Here is an 8,312-nt window from a genome sequence, read left to right on the forward strand (position 1 = left end):
CTGCTCATCTGTCACAGGCCTATTATATGAAATCGGTAAGTATTAAAATATATTTTGGTTTATATATATTGATTGATTGATAATGTAATAAAAAAAATGCACTATTAGATTATCTAAAATATAAATACAAGTAAATACAAAATATGGGATTAGTAATTTGAAAAGTAAACAGGTTAATGCTTGAAAATTATTTTGGCTTAGAGGCGCTTAAAATAAGTCAATTCAAATAGATTCTAAGCGTTGACTCAATCACTAGCTATCAGTCATCACTATCGTCAAACCACGTCTGTCATCACAACTACCATCGACCATCACCGCGGATGTCAACCACTACAGTCAATCGATACAACACTTACCACTTTAATCACTATAATTGTATCTACTGCCGCCACTATTGTTATTGCCACCAACTCCATCATCACTATCAGTCATTACCATCACTGCGATCAATTCTTAGTACTATCAACCACCTCCATCATCACAATTAGCACCATCGTCAATTACTACCATCTCTGTACAAGTATTGGTTCGATTGGTAGATGGTAAATGACGTTTCGTCGGAGTTGAAGTTGCGAAAATTGAGGTAGCGACTGACGACTTCAGAACATCTCAGATCTTTTTATTTATTATGTCTTATGTTTCATTCACATTTAGGACATTTTAGTCTATTATTACTATTAGTTGAATCTGTATTAGAGGCTTGTGCTGATGACAATCTCATCCAGAATGTATCTTTGAAACTCGTGTTTCGTTTTTCTATACATATATTTTGGGATTCTTCTATTTCTTCTGTTTCCGCTTTTGAATCCCTTTAACTCTTGTTCTTTAGGTTGAGTCAGACTTACTTGTTCGGTGGGTGTGACAAGTGCCACCACGTGTTTATTTCTGAGTCGTGACAACCATCACCACCGACCGCCTCTACTAGCGCAGCTACCACCATCACCATTACCAACCGTAACACCAACCATTACCATAACCACCACTACAAAATATTTTTACCATCACTAGCGAACATAAATGCTATACATTTAATTTCAATAACAATTTTATATTATTAAATTTAACAAATTAAAATATACTAATAAAACTTTGTTTTGTAGGTCCATTGGCTTTTGCTCAAAAAACATTTAATGGAAGCCTACCAATTCTTGTTTCAACTCCATATTCTTGGACAAAGGTAAACACAAATATAATGAACATTTAATTCACGAGTTTAAGTTATATACATTATCAAATCACTTAAAAGAATATTATTTATTGATAAGCTTCGTTTAATTTGTAGTTTGTAAGTATAATTTTCTTGGACCAGCCTTTAAATACTGGATTCTCAATAACGTCAAAATCATCCAAATGTATTGATCTACAAGCTTGCAATTATGTTTATGAGTTTCTACTAAAGGTACATACTTTTTATAACATGATATGATAATATCAGGCGAGATGCTTTGTGCATCAAACTACTTTTTAATATTATACGAAACTAACTATACGTATGATTCATGTTGCAGTGGTTCAATGATCATACAGAATTTATTTCGAATCCTTTCTACGTTTCTGGAGACTCATATTCAGGCATCATAATTCCAGTTATTGTTCAACTAATATCAGACGATAAGTCTATATAATACCGTCAGACCCCTCTATAACAACATTCTTATAATATTTCATCTCTATAAAAGCAATAACCGTCTTCATAACAGTACGCTTTCTTAGTATTACGTAGAATTTTATCAAAATTATTATTAATTTTTAATAAAAATATTAATTATTTGAAAAATATTTTTCGAAAAATGACTTATATTAGATAGAGTGAAATGAAAATGCAGGAAATGAAGCAGCAACAAGCAATTAATCAACCTTAAGGTAATATTCTCTTTCGTCCCAATTTATGTCGCGTCATTTAATTTTGATACAAAATTTAAGAAGAATATTTTTTTTTAATGACATTCTTTTTGGGATCTACTAAAAACGAAAAAGGTGTCACGTAAATTGAGACAATGGAAGGTTTAAATTTTGGTTCCATACGCTGTCCTAAATTACTTAACTTTATTCTCTGTTTGGCGTTTAGTCAATAAATAAATACCCTTGCCGTTAGTGATAATAATCTCGTATTTGCGCTGTTATTACTAATGGAGCTCTAGTGCGTAAAATGAGTGAACTTCACGTGTCCAAATTTATTTATTTACTAAACAAAAAATAAGTCTAAATTTATTATTTTTTTAAAGAAAAAAAAAGTCTAAATTTAGCCCTCAACTCTATCGATTGTTTAAGGGGAAAATGACTTTTTTTTTCCCTTCTAAAATCAGTTTCAATACATATACTATATGTATCTATACATACATAACATATACATTAAGTGTATATATTGTGTATAATTTGACCTTTTATAAACAAATAGATTGAATAATATATATCTGTAACTTTCCCATTTTTTAATTGTAATATTCTTTAGGGCTATACACTTAGCAATCCAGCAACATTTCCAGAAGAAAAAAATTATCAAACTCCTTTCAGTCATGGTATGGGCCTAATTACTGATGAACTTTATGAGGTTGGTTCATTTTTATTTTGAATATATTTCTGTAAAATTTAAAAATAGTCATTTTTCAGGTTTATAATTAATAATAGTTATTATTTAAAGTTTTATTTGTGAAATTTCAAACTTTAAATTTCACATTATCCATTTTTCGGCCATGTCTTTGAAAAATAGTTTTTTTTATGGAGTTCCGTGTTTCACATGTAAAATTGCATGAAATTATTCTAAAGTTTCACTTATAAAATTTGAAACTTCATGACGATAGCTATTTTTCAATTATAGGGGTTGAAAAGTGGGTTAGTCTATCCTATTACTACTTCAAATACAAATAGCGTTCGCTAGCTACTTTTCGGTCATGCCTTTAACAAAATTATTGTTGTCTTCTATGATGTTCTGTTCGAGTTTTACCTATAAAATTTGAAACTTCATAACAATCCTATTTTCAATTATAGGAGTTGAAAAGTGACCGCTGATGCTATTAATAAAATGTACGTATGAATAATCCTATTTTCAGTTATAGGAGTTGAAAAGTGACCGCCGATGCTATTGATAAAAATGTACGTATGAATAAAGTCTACTAGCTACTTTTCAATCACATTTATAAAAAAAATTGTCATTATCACGTAGTTTCATATTTCACGAGTGTAAATCTACAACACCCTCTAGAACTTCAAATATAAAATTTGAATAATTACCTTTCCATCACGTCTTTAAAAAAATAGTCATTATCGTGAAATTTCATACTCCATGAGTGTCACGCCAAAGACATCCTCGTGAAGCGTCACCTATAAAATTTGAAACTCCATGACAATGACTATTTTTCAATTATAAGAACTGAAAAGTGACTATTTATACGAATTTTATCCAAATACTTTATGTCAAATTTAGCACAAAAACGATAAGTTGATATATCGTTGTTGTAATATTTTTAGTCACTAAAGGAGAATTGCAAAGGTGAATATCAAAACACAAGTCCTACAAGTGAACTGTGTATGCAATATCTTACAATGTTCAAGAAGGTAAAGTTGCATTTAAAAAAAAATAATAATTAATTATAGAATTGTTTAGAATAATTTACTTTATTATTTTTAATATGTTGTAATATTTTTTTTTCTTTTGTAGCGTGTAAGTGGTATATATGATCAACATATTTTGGAGCCTCTTTGTGGATTAGACATTCCAAACCAACAACAATTATTTGGTGAAAGAAGATTTCTTGGAGAGGAATTTGTCTTGTTGAAAAATGATGATTCCATTTGTCAAGAAAGTCATGTAAGTCCTTCAATTGTTACTTCAACAAAGTTTGAAGTTCAACAGCTTTCATCGTTGACGAACACCTGTACTAATACGACAAAATATAATTGAGATTCGGGGTGGGAGGTTGGGATTGATACAACTAAGATGAGGAGGGGTCGATGCAATCAGGAAAAGGGGATTATCAAGATCTATACAATCGAGAAACCTGTACTGAATTCTCTTTTTCTGAAAAGAATAAATGGATGTCAATAGTATATTGTTGACCACACCATACCCTAACTCGTACACCAAATGTACGACTAGAATACTACTTAATCAAGTAGAAAGATTGACCGACTTGAGAGTGATGGTGCAACTAGAATACTACTTAGTCAAGTAGAAAGATCGACTTGAGAGCGAGGCTACGGCTAGAATACTACTTAGTCAAGTAGAAAGATTGACCGACTTAAGAGCGATCGTATGACTAGAATACTACTTAATCAAGTAGAAAGATCGACCTGAGAACGATGGTACGACTAGAATAGTACTTAGTGAATTAGAAAGATTGACTGACTTGGGAGCGATGGTACGACTAGAATACTACTTAGTCAAGTAGAAACAGAGGCGAACCCAAGATTTGAACTTGACGGGTGCACCTTTATATTTAACATCGTAATTAATAGTGTCAAAGTTTGACATGCAGTTCTTTGAAAACTTATTATTTATAGTATTTTATAAGCAAACTTTTAATATTATTGAATATCGTTAATTAGATTTAATATGAAAAAAGTGTGTTATCCGTCATACTTGAATTCAATGCACTTTTATATTTTAAATAATAATAAAAAGTTTTTGAAAAATATGAAATTCTAGAGATTTGTTTGCTAGATGGTTTTACGAAAAACGTTTGGTTTAAGCCTATCTTAAACTTTAAATTACTAATTTTTTAAATAAAAAATAAGTCAATGATTAAAAGATAAAAGAAATAAATATTTACAGTACAAGATGGGGAGAATATCTACATTTTGAAGTTGGAGGGGAGCTTGTATTTTGAAATAAAATGAGAAATACATTAACAATGTCCACAATACACAAAAGAAAAAAGAAAAAGTGTAAAATAAATTATAACTAAGTAGGAATTTTTTTTTAATCAATTGATATATATATATATGTGTGTGTGTGTGTTTGCACTTAAAATTCCAAACACAAAACAACAAACATATAGTGTATTTGGAAAAAGGAGCAATAAAAAAATGTTGTTGTTGGGCTTCGAACCCGAGTCATCACGCAATAAAAAAGGCTTTAATTGGCATGCTCAACCATCTTGCCTATCAAGTCAAGTGCTTTCAAGGTGCACAAAATATATTTAACATAACACCCTGATATATATACAAATATATAAACTATATATATAGAGTTTTTCTTGAGGCTAGCGGGTGCACGTGCACCCTCTACTGCCAAGGTAGGTCTGCCTCTGAGTAGAAAGATCGACCTGAGAGCGATGGTATGACCAGAATACTACTTAATCAAGTAGAAAAATTGACCGACTTGAGAAAGATTGACCGACATGAGAGTGATGGTAAGACTAGAATACTACTTAGTCAAGTAGAAAGATCGACTTGAGAGCGATGGTACGACTAGAATACTACTTAGTCAAGTAGAAAGATCGACCTGAAGGCGAGGGTACGATTAGAATACTACTTAATCAAGTAGAAAGATCGACCTGAAAGCGATGGTACGACTAGAATATTGCTTATCGACCTGAGAGCGAGGCAAGTCGAGAAGGGACTGAGAGTCAAATAGAAAGATCAACCCGACAGCGATGGTACGACTAGAATACTACTTAGTCAAGTAGAAAGATCAACTTGAGAGCAATGGTACGACTAAAATACTGCTTATCGACCTGAGAGCGAGGTAAGTCGAGAAGGGGTTGAGACTTTAAGCATGTTTTTTTTTTTTTTTTTTTTTTTTTTTTTTAATTTCAGATTGCTAAACTTGAGCTCTCATTTTACTGGCAAATAACCCTAAAGTTCAAGAAGTCCTCCATGTTAGAAAGGTACATATTTCAATTATTTAATTTGTAATATATTGCTTAAAATGAAGAAGCAAGATATTAAAAGTTTTTTTATTTATTTTTGCTGTTGTTCTTTTTATTTTTTGTGTTAGGACAAAATAAAAAGACCATGGTTGACATGTAGAAGAACTATGAGGAATACAACTTACAAAATGACACTCATGAATAGCATACCTTATCATATAAATCTTAGTTGTAAAGGTTATCGATCGCTTATATACAGGTTTGTTATTATATATACACTAATAAAACAATATGAATCGTTTCCTTTAATGAGTTCAAGTAATTTGATTGACGTTATTGTTTATACGTAATGAGTTTATTTTTGTAAAAAAAAAACAGTGGTAATCATGACATGTTAGTTCCTTTTCAATCGACTCAAGCATGGATAAAGAATTTAAATTATTCTATTACTGACGATTGGCGTCCCTGGATTGTTGATGGTCAAGTTGCAGGGTATGATTCGACTAATTTAAATTTGTGTTTTAGATCTAATTTTTGTCTAAATTAGATTGAAAGATACAATTATTATCCTAAATTATATGTCTATTTTCTGCAGTTATACAAGATCTTATTCTAATCATATGACATTTGCAACAGTGAAGGTAAGAAATTTATATTCTACTGTATATTTCGTTCTGACTTTATACGAAATTTAAAAAATTAAAAAGATTCTTGAATCTTGCTATTTAAATTAAATATGTAGAATGTACCTAAATATCATTCACCGAAAAGTTGAAAAAAAAAAAGAAACAAAGAGACATTTTTCTTAGACGGATTAAAAAGAAAAGTGAAAAAAAAAACTGTCTTGTGCACTAAAGTTCCCGCTATGCATGGAGTTTGAGAAACGGTCAGACCACAAAGGTCTATTGCACATAGCCTTATCTTGCAAGCTGGACTATAAGCAGCGGTGGAGCATCACGAACCTCCTTCGGCGGAAAATTGTATTATTTATGCATGACCAAAATTACTTTATATATATATCAAATGTTGAACCTTTTCGGCTAGTGTTTCTTCAAACTTTAAACCCCTCAGTTCGAATTCTCGCTCCGTCTCTGACTACAAGAGGCTATTCGCCCGGCTTGAACCTCAGACGTTATGGACATATGAAAGCAACTAAACCAGTTACTCAAGGCTCCCTTGCGAGACTAAAAAGAAAAGTAAGACAAACGAATTGAAACGGAGGAAATATATGAAAATATAATCTCATATTTAATTGTAAAATTATTAATTTGTTGCTTATATTCTCTCATTTCTTATTATTTTGTTCTTTTTTTTTTTAATGGTAGGGAGGACACACTGGTCCAGAGTATAAACGTAAAGAGAGTTATCATATGTTCAAAAGATGGATAGCTCAACAATCTTTATGAACTTGTTAATCCATGGAAGTGTAAAATCAAATTTATTTCTTATAAATAATTGTCTTTGTGACAATTTATTAATTATCGAGTTGTGTAATCATGCTAAAGAGATAATAACTAATAAGATTGTTGTATTGATTTTCGATTAATCGATGAGTTATTTCTAATCGTTCGATTTTTTATTTAACCGATAAGTAAATGTCCATTTCTATATTTTTTTTCTTTCCCTTGTTTTCATTAATTTGTTCATATATATAATTTTCACGAGGTATTTGTTGCTAAAACAAACGTCATAAACTAATAAATATGAGGTCAATGAATAAAAAGACTATTTATCTAATTAGAACTACTAAGATAATGTTGCAAATGATACTTCAAAGACACGAACTAATCATTTTATTTAGGTTAATAGAGCTTACATCCATTTTAAATCAAAGGCCAAAAAGAACTTGGAGCTTAAAGAGAAGAGTTAAGTGATAAAAAGCTGGCAAAATTTTATATAATGTCAAATACATTTTAAAGATATCAAACTATGTGAGTTAGACTCTAATTTTCTTGTTATATAGTTCTCGTTAAATCTAACGAATAGTGTTTAGCTATAGAGATTAAAAGCGTTAACTTTTGATGAAATTAACGAATCTTAATTATCAAATACACACTTAAAAGATCTTTTAGAAGTCATTGATTTGAGTCGTGAAAATAACCTCCTAAAAATAAGTGTACAATTACGTACAATAAACTTTCATAATTTTTTTTTCTCGAACTCCATGTATAACGAGAGTTTAATGCGTCAGATTCCATTTTTTTTTACTAGGGACTATTTTGTACGAACACTCAATTATAAGGACCACTTTTATTTATGGGTGCTCCTCTCTCCAACCCTGAATCTTATCGTAGTTTGGTGGGCAAACTCAATTTCTTTAACATATACAAGGCCTGATTTATCCTTTATTGTCCAGCATTTAAGTTAGTTTCTCCAGAAGCCTTCAGATTGTCACATGAAGGCTGCTCTTCATCTTTTTCGGTATTTTTTTCTAACTCACCAGATTTCTCTCTTACTGCTTTTCGTGACAGCGATGGGCTGCCTACCCCGACACGCGCAGGT

The 8,312-nt window shown here is 30.9% G+C and overlaps 1 pseudogene; it reads left to right on the forward strand.

Moving 5' to 3' along the window:
- The first annotated feature begins 4 nt into the window (after window positions 1-4).
- Window positions 5-7,216, forward strand: LOC107871710 (annotated as a pseudogene).
- The last annotated feature ends 1,096 nt before the right edge of the window (window positions 7,217-8,312 follow it).

Source organism: Capsicum annuum, unplaced genomic scaffold, assembly GCF_002878395.1.
Source record: "Capsicum annuum cultivar UCD-10X-F1 unplaced genomic scaffold, UCD10Xv1.1 ctg74759, whole genome shotgun sequence".
Taxonomy (NCBI): domain Eukaryota; kingdom Viridiplantae; phylum Streptophyta; class Magnoliopsida; order Solanales; family Solanaceae; genus Capsicum; species Capsicum annuum.